The sequence below is a fragment of the Nansenia antarctica genome (genome assembly GCF_963989245.1).
Source record: "Nansenia antarctica genome assembly, chromosome: 1".
NCBI classification, from domain to species: domain Eukaryota; kingdom Metazoa; phylum Chordata; class Actinopteri; order Argentiniformes; family Microstomatidae; genus Nansenia; species Nansenia antarctica.
Genome location: NC_137674.1, coordinates 85,441,861 through 85,452,623, shown reverse-complemented (window position 1 = coordinate 85,452,623; position 10,763 = coordinate 85,441,861).

The following is a 10,763-nucleotide window of genomic DNA, read 5'->3' as shown; positions in this document are numbered from 1 at the left end:
TGAACTTCAAATGGACTGTTGCCTAGTAACCTGAACACAAACATGTAGTCTAATTAACGATCATTTAGTAGAACATCTGTGCGGCGGAGTGATACATAGTTAAAGGTCCCAGTGCTGTTAAACTGTATATCAGCACTCATGCCTCTTGTCCAATCAAATGACTTGGTCGGAACTAACTGTTGTATAATAGACGTTATATGATCTTTGGTAACAGAAACCCACTGCAGTTGTGCATAATTGTAACATTGAATGAGTGCTAACCTCCCGTCTTGGTACTGATCCTGATCCTGACATTAGAAACAGTGGGCAACACCGGTTTTATTTTAATTTTATTTAACCTTTATTTAACCAGGCAGGCCAATAAGAACTCATTCTTATTTGCATTGACGGCCTGGCAAACCACCTGGCTAGCCCCGCCCACCAGGTAGGCTACCTGGACAAACACAGGTAGAAATATTGCTTTATTTTTATTTTTTTTGATAAAGGAATGATATTCGCTAACTACCAAAGGGAAGGGAAGGTGACTATTGTTAATCTTCTGGATACTAAGCTGTGGTTTTCTTTGTCTTTTTCTTTTGTATTACATTGCGGATTTTGATGTTTGTTATTTATTTATTTTGTGTTGTTTCAGTGTTAAAATTATGTTTATTTATTTATTTAGTGTTGTTTTGTCGTGGATATAATTGATTCTTAATAGATTTAGTAGAACTTGCAAAGCACAAGCAAGAGCTTAGATCAATTGTCTCCAAAGAGGCCTTTTATTAAGCCAAGTTACATGAGCGCAGAGAGAAATGAGCAGACCAATAAGTAAGAAGCAATAGCCCAAAAGCAAGAAGCAGTAGCCAACGATGGGTGGGACTCATATTTATAGAACTGTCCTTGGTCATGAGGTCACCATTCTTGGGAACCAATCATATTATACAAATCTGTGGTTACAAAAGTTATGGGCCCTGTCCATAGTCAGAATTATTCACTGCGCCACAGATCTTGGCCCATCCCTTACAGGAAGGAAATGGGCCTTCCTTGAGTGCTAGCTTCGCCACTACTGTAGAGACTTACATTTCTCAGTATAACATGATATAAAACCACTACAGTTTCAATATTAAGAATGTAAAATTATTAGTACTGTGGATACTGTAATTGATGTATTAATTAATGGATTATATAATTTAAGTATTATTGTTCTCACTTGAGAGTGACGGATAGTGGTAGGACATGATAAGCTTAGGTTTCATCCTACTCCCTTTCCAACAGTGATACCTGGGGGCCGTTCCACTAACGTTGATTAGTATATCGGCGATTAAAATAAATCCTGCGATCAGGCAACTCGGGATTGGAATTCAAGCCTCAGGTGATTCCTCGAACGAGGATCAGGCTTGTGTCATGAGTGTTCACAGAACACCGGTTTAGAAATCCTCGATATGGGCGCGTGCACGCAGACATAAAGAGCCCCGAAGAGTCAAACTGTCGAAATGAAGATTGATCTTTATGAAGACGACAAATAAGATGTCAAATAGTGTAATACTGCCGCAATTAACAAGGCGAGGGAAATGGTTTGGCAAGAAATTGCTGACCGATTAAATGCGTAGGTCATACTAGCCCTAGTTATTGTTATATGTTCATATTTTAATAAATGAATATTTGGGTAATTTTTTTTATACAGTGCCATTTGGACTTCATAACTTGTGAAAAATAAATTGTTGATTTATCTATATTTTAATGTTCTATTATATAAAGGACATATCTAGCTTGCTGAAAAACATAGTGGTCGAGCTCAGGCACCTACATTTTATTTTATTTAGAATACCCTCTGTAGTTGAATAGGGCGAGTGTCTCCAGAACAGAGTGGACACATGGGGCGGCTGTGGCGCAGGAGGTAGAGCCACCGTCTAATGATCGCAAGGTTGGCAGAGCGGCGGTTCGAGCCCCGGCTGGCCACATGTCGAAGCGTCCTTGGGCAAGACACTGAACCCCAAATTGCTCCCAGCGAGCGCCTTGCATGGTAGCTTGCCGCCATTGTTGCGTGAATGTGTGTGTGAATGGGTGAATGAGAGGCCGTTATAAAGCGCTTTGGAATAAGGCGCTATATAAGTCGGTCCATTTACCATTTGAACGGGCTAAAGTTTGGGGGGTGACCATTGCTTACAGGTAGGCAGGGCCTGTCCCTTTTGCTGCCCGGTAGGCAAGCACCAGTGTCTTGAATCTGATGCAAGCTGCTATCGGGAGACAGTGAAGGGTACGAAGGAGGAGGGAAACATGAGAGAATTTTGGGAAGTTGAACACCAGACGGGCAGCAGCATTCTGGATGAGCTGCAGAGGTCTGATGGCAGAGGCGGGGAGCCCGGCCAGGAGTGCATTGCAGTAGTCAAGGCGGGAGATGACCAGTGAGTGGGTCAAGAGTTGTGCTGCTTCTCTGGTGAGTAATGGACGTATCCTTCTGATGTTGTAGAGGAGAAATCTGCAGGAGCGTGCTGTCCCTGCGATGTTCTCCGCACAGGATAGGCGGTTGTCCAGGATCACTCCAAGGTTCTTGGCTGTCTGGGAGGAGGTTACAGTAGAGTTCTCCACTGTGATGGTCTTGGAGAGGGCAGGCTTTCCCAGGGATGAAGAGTAGTTCAGTCTCGTTAAGGTTGAGCTGAAGGTGGTGGGCTGACATCCATGTAGAGATGTCACGCAGAGACACGCAGAGACACGAGGCACGCTGATTGCCCGCCTTATGAGTCGGAGGAGAGCGGGACAGGGTGAGGTCGAAGGAGAGGAGCAGGTCAAGTCCTCCAGATGAGAGAAGCTTCTCTGACTGGAGGTTGAAGTCACCCAGTAGTGCGAGCGGAGTGCCATCATCAGGGAAGGAGCTGAGAAGGACATCCATCTCTTCTAAGAAGTGACCGAGCTGACCTGGGGGGGGGGGGGCGATAGATAACAACAATGTGAAGTTTGACAGGGGTGGAGACAAAAACTTGGAATTCGAAGGAGGATATGGGCAGGTGTGACAGGTGGGCAGGTGTGGCCTTAAAGCAGGTTTAGCCTGCTTTAAAATCCCAGCTGCCGGCCAGTGCGAAATGCATTCCGGGGATACTGAGCTGCATACTACAGTGTGAACAGTCTGCTGGTAATGGTGTAACCGGCTCGGTCTGTCTCGAGTCGACTACCTGCGTTGTGTTCTGTGCTGACCGATGGCAGGACGCTGATGTGTACTTTAGGCACTTTTAATCTGTACAATGCACACAAAAATAATGCTGTAATGAAACGTCAAAACATGTAGGTGTCTTCTCAGCACGAGTCAACCTCTCTCCGTCTCATAGAATTTAGACTGAGCTCTAATAGTAATAATAATAATAATAATAAACAGAAAATATTTAGATTTTGGCTTTTACATTTTACAACATTAAATAAACCACCTTCTTTTCACTAATCACTTTCCCCTCGCATACAGTGACATGTATGATACAAAATGCATGCTTTACATCTAGCAGTTCAGTGCCATTGAACATTGAACAAAAGAAAACATTTCAACACATTATATTTTGAACCTGGTATTGGGAGCCACATTGCAGTCACCACCCTGCGACCAGACATTGTTCTCTTTTCTGAGTCCACCAGGCAAGCAGTGCTGCTGGAACTGACAGTCCCGTGGGAAGACCGCTTGGAAGAAGCCTTTGAGAGGAAGCTCTCCAAGTACGCGGGACTGGTCAGTGACTGCCAGCAGGCTGGGTGGAGAGCGAGGTGTTTCCCAGTAGAGGTTGGTTGCAGAGGATTTGCAGCCCGTTCCTTGGCCAGAGCCTTCAGCAGTTTGGGCATCGATGGAGAGAGAAAGAGGAGAGCCATCCGCAGTACCACCAATGCGGCAGAGAGAGCCTCTAGATGGCTGTGGCTCAAAAGAGGAGAGCCATGGAGTCATGGTAGCTAGTTAGCCATCTGGACACAAGCTGGGGTCTGATCAGCCCCGGCTGGGTCACCTGGAGGAGGGTGTATGATGTTGAAAGACCCGAAACGCCCGATGATTCCAGGAACATCACTGAAGATGTGTCCAGAGGCATCAGTAGATGTATGTACACAGCGAACCCCCTGAGTCATCAGTGACAGCCAGGAAAGACTGGATGACAACCATGAAGAGTGTGGTGACTACTGGAGAGTCAGTGACAGCTCGGAGAGACGGCGACCGGGGGCAGAACGGGCTGGCAACCCAATCTGTGTCCTCTGAGAGGAGGACCCTAACAAAGCTACGATGAACTTAATGGAAAAATACCCCCAGGGGTGCCCGAGAGGGGGGGAGGATGAGCACCCCAGTCGGACGGACACAACGGTAACAGACTTAGGCAATGGACAAACGACTATGAGCAAGCAGTGTACATGCGGTAAAGTCTGCAAGAACATCCATGGCTTAAAGATCCACCGAGCGAGGATGAAATGCCCGTTAGGAGTAGAAGCAACACAACGCACAGGTGTTCAACCTGGTGAGACGCAGGAGGTGCCAGGCCCGGAGTCACCCCATAGTGCCCAGAACCTCCAAGTGTTGCAGTCTAACCCCTCGAGCATCAAGTCCGACCGGAGGCGGATCAAATGGCCAGCAGCTAGCATGACTTCACTGTGGAAGCAGTTCGATGACGATGTCGACCAAATTCTGGAGGTAACGGTGAAGGGCGAGGCTGACAGGAAGCTACAGGCGATGACAACAATCATTGTCAGCATTGCAGCTGAACGGTTCGGCGTGGAGGAGAAGAAAAGCTCCGGAACATCTTACGTAAAGAACCAAAGAGCTGCAAAGATCCATAACATCAGGCAGGAGATGAAAGCGCTGAAGTCCCAGTACAAGGTGGCAGGAGAGGAGGAACGCACTGGCCTGGCCCAGCTAATGTGCATCCTACGGAAAAACATCAGGATTCTCCGCCGGGCTGAGTGGCATCGGAGGCGGCGGCGTGAGAGGGCACGTAAACGTGCTGCATTCATAGCCAACCCCTTCAAGTTCATGAAGGATTTGCTCGGGCAGAAGCGCAGTGGCAAACTGGCCTCCTCGCAGGAAGAGATAGACCATCATCTGAAGCAGACGTACAGCGATCCCGCAAGAGAGCAGGAGTTGGGAGAGTGCAACATCCTCATAGACCTGAACCGGAAGAGCAATTCGACATGTCGGAGCTGCAGCTGAAGGAAGTCAGGGAGGTTGTCCGCAAAGCAAGGGCAAGCTCTGCTCCAGGACCGAGTGGCACTTCATACAAAGTGTACAAGAACTGTCCCAAACTCCTGCTGCGTCTGTGGAAAATCCTGCGAGTCTTCTGGAGAAGGGGGAGGATACCTGAACAATGGAGAGTGGCTGAAGGGGTTTGGATCCCGAAGGAGGAAAACTCCACTCAGCTAGACCAGTTCCGCATCATCTCCCTGCTGTGTGTTGAGGCAAAGGTTTTCTTCAGCACTGTTTCCAGACGGCTGTGTACCTACCTGGCAAAGAACACCTACATCGATACATCCGTCCAGAAGGGCGGTGTGTCAGGAATGCCAGGTTGTCTGGAGCATACCGGCGTGGTGACACAGCTCATTCGGGAGGCCCGAGAGAACAAAGGCAACCTGTCAGTGTTGTGGCTTGACCTGGCAAATGCATTCGGCTCCATTCCACACAAGCTGGTTCAGTTCACCTTGATGAAGCATCATGTCCCCAGCAGGTGCAGAGACCTCATCGCTGATTACTACAGCAATTTCAGGATGAGGGTCTCTTCAGGAGCAATAACATCCAGTTGGCACAAGGTGGAGATCGGTATCATCACAGGGTGCACTATCTCTGTGACACTGTTCTCCCTAGCCATGAACATGCTCACCAAGTCTGCTGAGCCAGAGTGCAGAGGGCCCCGAACGAATTCCGGACAACGGCAACCACCCATCGGGGCATTCATGGATGACCTCACAGTCACGACAGAATCAGTCCCAGGCTGCCGGTGGATTCTGAAGGGACTCGAAAAGCTAGTGGGGTGGGCCCGGATGCGTTTCAAACCCGCCAAATCAAGATCTATGGTGCTGAGGAAAGGGAAAGTGGAGGACAAGTTCCGGTTTACTATCACAGGCACAGCCATCCCAACTATCACAGAGAAGCCAGTCAAGAGCTTGGGCAAGGTTTTTGACTTCTCTCTGAGGGACACAATATCCATCAAGTCGACCTGCACTGAGTTGGATGGCTGGCTGAAATCCGTGGACAAGTCAGGCCTACCCGGGAAGTTTAAAGCCTGGGTTTACCAACATGGCATTCTTCCCAGGATCCTGTGGCCCCTCCTTGTCTATGCGGTCCCTATCTCAACAGTGGAGACCTTAGAGAGGAGGGTCAGCAACCACCTCCGGAGATGGCTTGGATTACCAAGGAGTTTGAGCAGCACCGCACTCTATGGGAACACCAACAAACTGCAACTGCCCTTCAAATCCTTGGAGGAGGAATTCAAGGTGACAAGAGCCAGAGAAGTGGTTCAGTACAGGGACTCAAGTGATCCGAAGGTGGCTAATGCAGGGATCCAAGTGAGGACTGGCAGGAAGTGGAGGGCAGAGGAAGCTGTTCAAGAGGCAGAGGCGAGGCTGCGTCACAGGAGCTTGGTGGGAGTGGTCACACGAGGTCGAGCTGGGCTTGGATCCTTTCCAACTCCCCAAATGAACACCAGGGGGAAGGAAAAGCGCCGCCTTGTTCAGGAGGAGGTGAGAGCAGCAGTGGAGGAGACAAGAACCTGCAAGGCAGTGGGAATGAAGCAACAGGGAGCTTGGACGAGATGGGAGAATGCGATTGAGAGGAAGGTGACCTGGGCTGAGCTTTGGAAAGCCGAGCCTCACCGCATCAAATTCCTCATCCAGGCAGTCTATGATGTGCTTCCAAGCCCGTCAAATCTGCACACATGGGGCATAGCAGAGACACCAGCATGCCAACTGTGTTCCAAGCGAGGAACCCTGGAACACATCCTCAGCTGCTGTACAAGGGCCCTTGGAGATGGACGGTACAGGTGGAGGCATGACCAAGTCCTGAAGACCATTGCTGAAGCCATCAGTGCAGGACTTGTGTGGGCAAAGCAGTTCCGACCCTCCAAGAAAACCATCGCCTTTGTCAGAGCTGGGGAGCAGCCAACCCCTGCCAGGAAAACATCTGCAGGCATCTTGACCTCTGCAAGAGACTGGCAGCTGTTGGTTGACCTTGAACATCAGCTGAAGTTCCCCAGCCACATTGCAGTCACCACCCTGCGACCAGACATTGTTCTCTTTTCTGAGTCCACCAGGCAAGCAGTGCTGCTGGAACTGACAGTCCCGTGGGAAGACCGCTTGGAAGAAGCCTTTGAGAGGAAGCTCTCCAAGTACGCGGGACTGGTCAGTGACTGCCAGCAGGCTGGGTGGAGAGCGAGGTGTTTCCCAGTAGAGGTTGGTTGCAGAGGATTTGCAGCCCGTTCCTTGGCCAGAGCCTTCAGCAGTTTGGGCATCGATGGAGAGAGAAAGAGGAGAGCCATCCGCAGTACCACCAATGCGGCAGAGAGAGCCTCTAGATGGCTGTGGCTCAAAAGAGGAGAGCCATGGAGTCATGGTAGCTAGTTAGCCATCTGGACACAAGCTGGGGTCTGATCAGCCCCGGCTGGGTCACCTGGAGGAGGGTGTATGATGTTGAAAGACCCGAAACGCCCGATGATTCCAGGAACATCACTGAAGATGTGTCCAGAGGCATCAGTAGATGTATGTACACAGGAGTAGCAACATACCTGTACAATGCACACAAAAATAATGCTGTAATGAAACATCAAAACATGTAGGTGTCTTCTCAGCACGAGTCAACCTAGCACAAAAAAGGACAACTGAAGCATTTCAGCTAACTGACACGGAGAACAGTGACGAGCGCTAGCTGACACAGTGATGAGCGCTAGCATACAGAAAAATGAACCACGAGGTTAGCTAAATTAAAGTCTCTAAAACGCTCATAACACCTATGTTTTCGATACAACATGACAGAATTGATGTGCACTCATCCTTAAATGCATGTACAACTTCTCATGTGCACTCAAATTAAAGTTATGATAGGTAGATTATAAGTTTACATTGCACTGCTGTAGACACGTACCTCTCTCCGTCTCATAGAATAGGCTAGGTGCACAATCTCACTACTTCCTGAAAGGCAGCTGGTATGAACATATCCTGTCTCACTCTATTGGTTTAATTGATTAATCAGCTGTGCACTGTGTGTTCCAACGGTTTACCGCACAGCTGATTAATCAATTAAACCAATAGAGTGAGACAGGATATGTTCATACCAGCTGCCTTTCAGGAAGTAGTGAGATCGTGCACCTAGCCTATTTAGACTGAGAGAGAAACACGGAAAATGCAACCTATAGCCACCACTGCCCCCTAGGGGCGCAATTACACACAAATCTCCCAATACCTACAAACTACAATGAACAACACCAGATTTTGGTTAAATAAAACTTACCTAACCACAAAATATAAAATGAAAGGTTACAAAAATATGACTCCTTCCTTAACCTGTTACAATGGCATACATATTTATTATGAATTTAGTAGGCAGTATGCAGCAGTGGCGGCTCGCCGATAGAGGGCGCTGGGGCGCCGCCCCCACCTTCACTTCCTAGTTGCGATTTGTAAAAAATAAAAATAAAAATAAAAATGCGGCTGATATTCTGTCGGCGCCTATCAGCATTCATTAAAAATCCTCCAATACAATAAACATTTTTATCTGTGTGTGTGTAAAATTCACTGTTAAAATACATAGGGGAGGAGTCGGGGCGCCGGTCAATGCAAGTCTATGGCGCGCCGACAGGGCCGGACTTATGCATGGGCTACAAGGGCCCCCCCCCCCCAAAAAAAAATACAAATACAAATACAAATACAAATGTATGAATAAATATTTGCTCTTTGATTTTGAATTCATAAATTACTTTCAAATTGGAAAAAAATGTTTTGTCGCAGCGCAGGGCACGGAAATACAGCAGAGGACAACCGGCGGAAGGAGGCCGCCATGCCCTCATGTTTCCCACAGTCTGAAGCAGAGCGCGAGGCACCCGCAGCAGCTAGCATAGCAGGAGAAACAGCACTGCTGGCTACAGCCATCGAGGATCCTTACAACACCGATCCTGCTCGCTGGGGCAAAGTTGACGACAGAGTCCGAGCATACTGGGCTAAGAAGGGGCCGGAGTCATGTCAAAATAAGGACGTGGATAATAAAGCATCTGAACGCCATTACAAACACCAAAAGAGATTTTTCTCCAAATCCTATTTCAAACGCAAACTCTTAAACGGTGAGTGCTTGCCAAGAGAATGGCTTTTATATTCTCCCTCCACCGGTTCTGTCTTTTGCTTTGCTTGCCGCCTGTTCAGTGAGGGAAACTGTCAGTCTTTTTTTGAAACGGGCTATAGCGACTGGAAACATGCCGCCGAACGATTAGCCGAACACGAGAGCTGTGATAGCCATAGGAAGGCTATGTTAACGTACATGAAACAAGCAAAATACCAAATACTTTTCAATTAGCGTTGATTCAACTCCAGATGTTTCACACATCGATCAGCTCACATTCATTTTGCGTTATGTGTCACCCAATGGCCACATTGAAGAACGGTTCTTAAAATGTCTGCCTATCGAGAGCCACACAGGGGAGGCTCTATGCGAGTCTGTGCTCACGGTTTTACGGGAGATGGATATTGACATAGGTAACTGCAGGGGACAGTGCTATGACAATGCTGCAAACATGTCAGGAGTTTATAAAGGCTTGCAGGCTCGCATCAAAGCAATCAATCCACTAGTTGAGTGGGTGCCGTGTGCAGCACACACGCTAAATCTGGTTGGAGTCAACAGTGTCAACTGTTGCATAGAGACAGCTGAATTTTTCAACTTTGTGCAAACTTTGTTCAACTTTTGTTCCAAGTCAACAGCTAGATGGAAGGTGGTAACTGCAGGATTGCAGCCCAATGAAAACCAACGCATTGAAACTTTGAAATCTCTCTCTGATACTAGATGGTCTGCACACGCACAAGCCACACAGGTGTAGGTAGGGGCCCGAACAATAATAATACAATTTTAAAAAGTAGGTTTTAGTGTAGGTAGGGGCCCGAACAATGACTCAAGCCCAGGGGCCCCCACCCCCCTAAGTCCAGCCCTGCGCGCCGAATACTTTTCGCTTACACGTGAGCTGTAGCAGCGCTCCAAATGGCTGTCTCTATTTCTTGGCCGGGGCGCAAAAATGTGCGTCCTGAATATCCAGTTGTATTGCAGACAATGCATTATGCTGAGGACTTCCGGTTTTCCGGACTTCCGGGCTTCCGGAGTATTTTAAATGAACATTCGTAATGTCTGTCTCTGATGTTCATGGTCAATTAAATCAGCCTATTTTGTGCAACTAATAATGTTCCCGCTAATGGGTTAACCGAGCAGCCTCGCACCTAACGTGGGGGCAAAAATAATCTATTGCCTCTAAAATCACCACGAACAGAACGGTGGAGGTACGGGTAAACACGGCTCATGTTCTGTCATCAAAGGTAAGAGTTGGTTTTCTTTAACTCAGCTGATGCATTACCTTGCTGTTGTTGTTTACCGAATGCTCCATCTGACTGTCACACTGTGATTGTACTTGTGTAAACAGTAACACAGACGGGGTGAATTTCATGAATGAAAGTGAAAGTTCTGTCACAAAACGCCGTTACGTATCCTCACACATGTTTAAGTGGGTATTGCGTGGGTAAAGTGAAATTACGTCTTTGTTTTGAGCGCGCGTGCACGCGGAAAAAACCGTGCACGCGAAAAAAAAATCGTG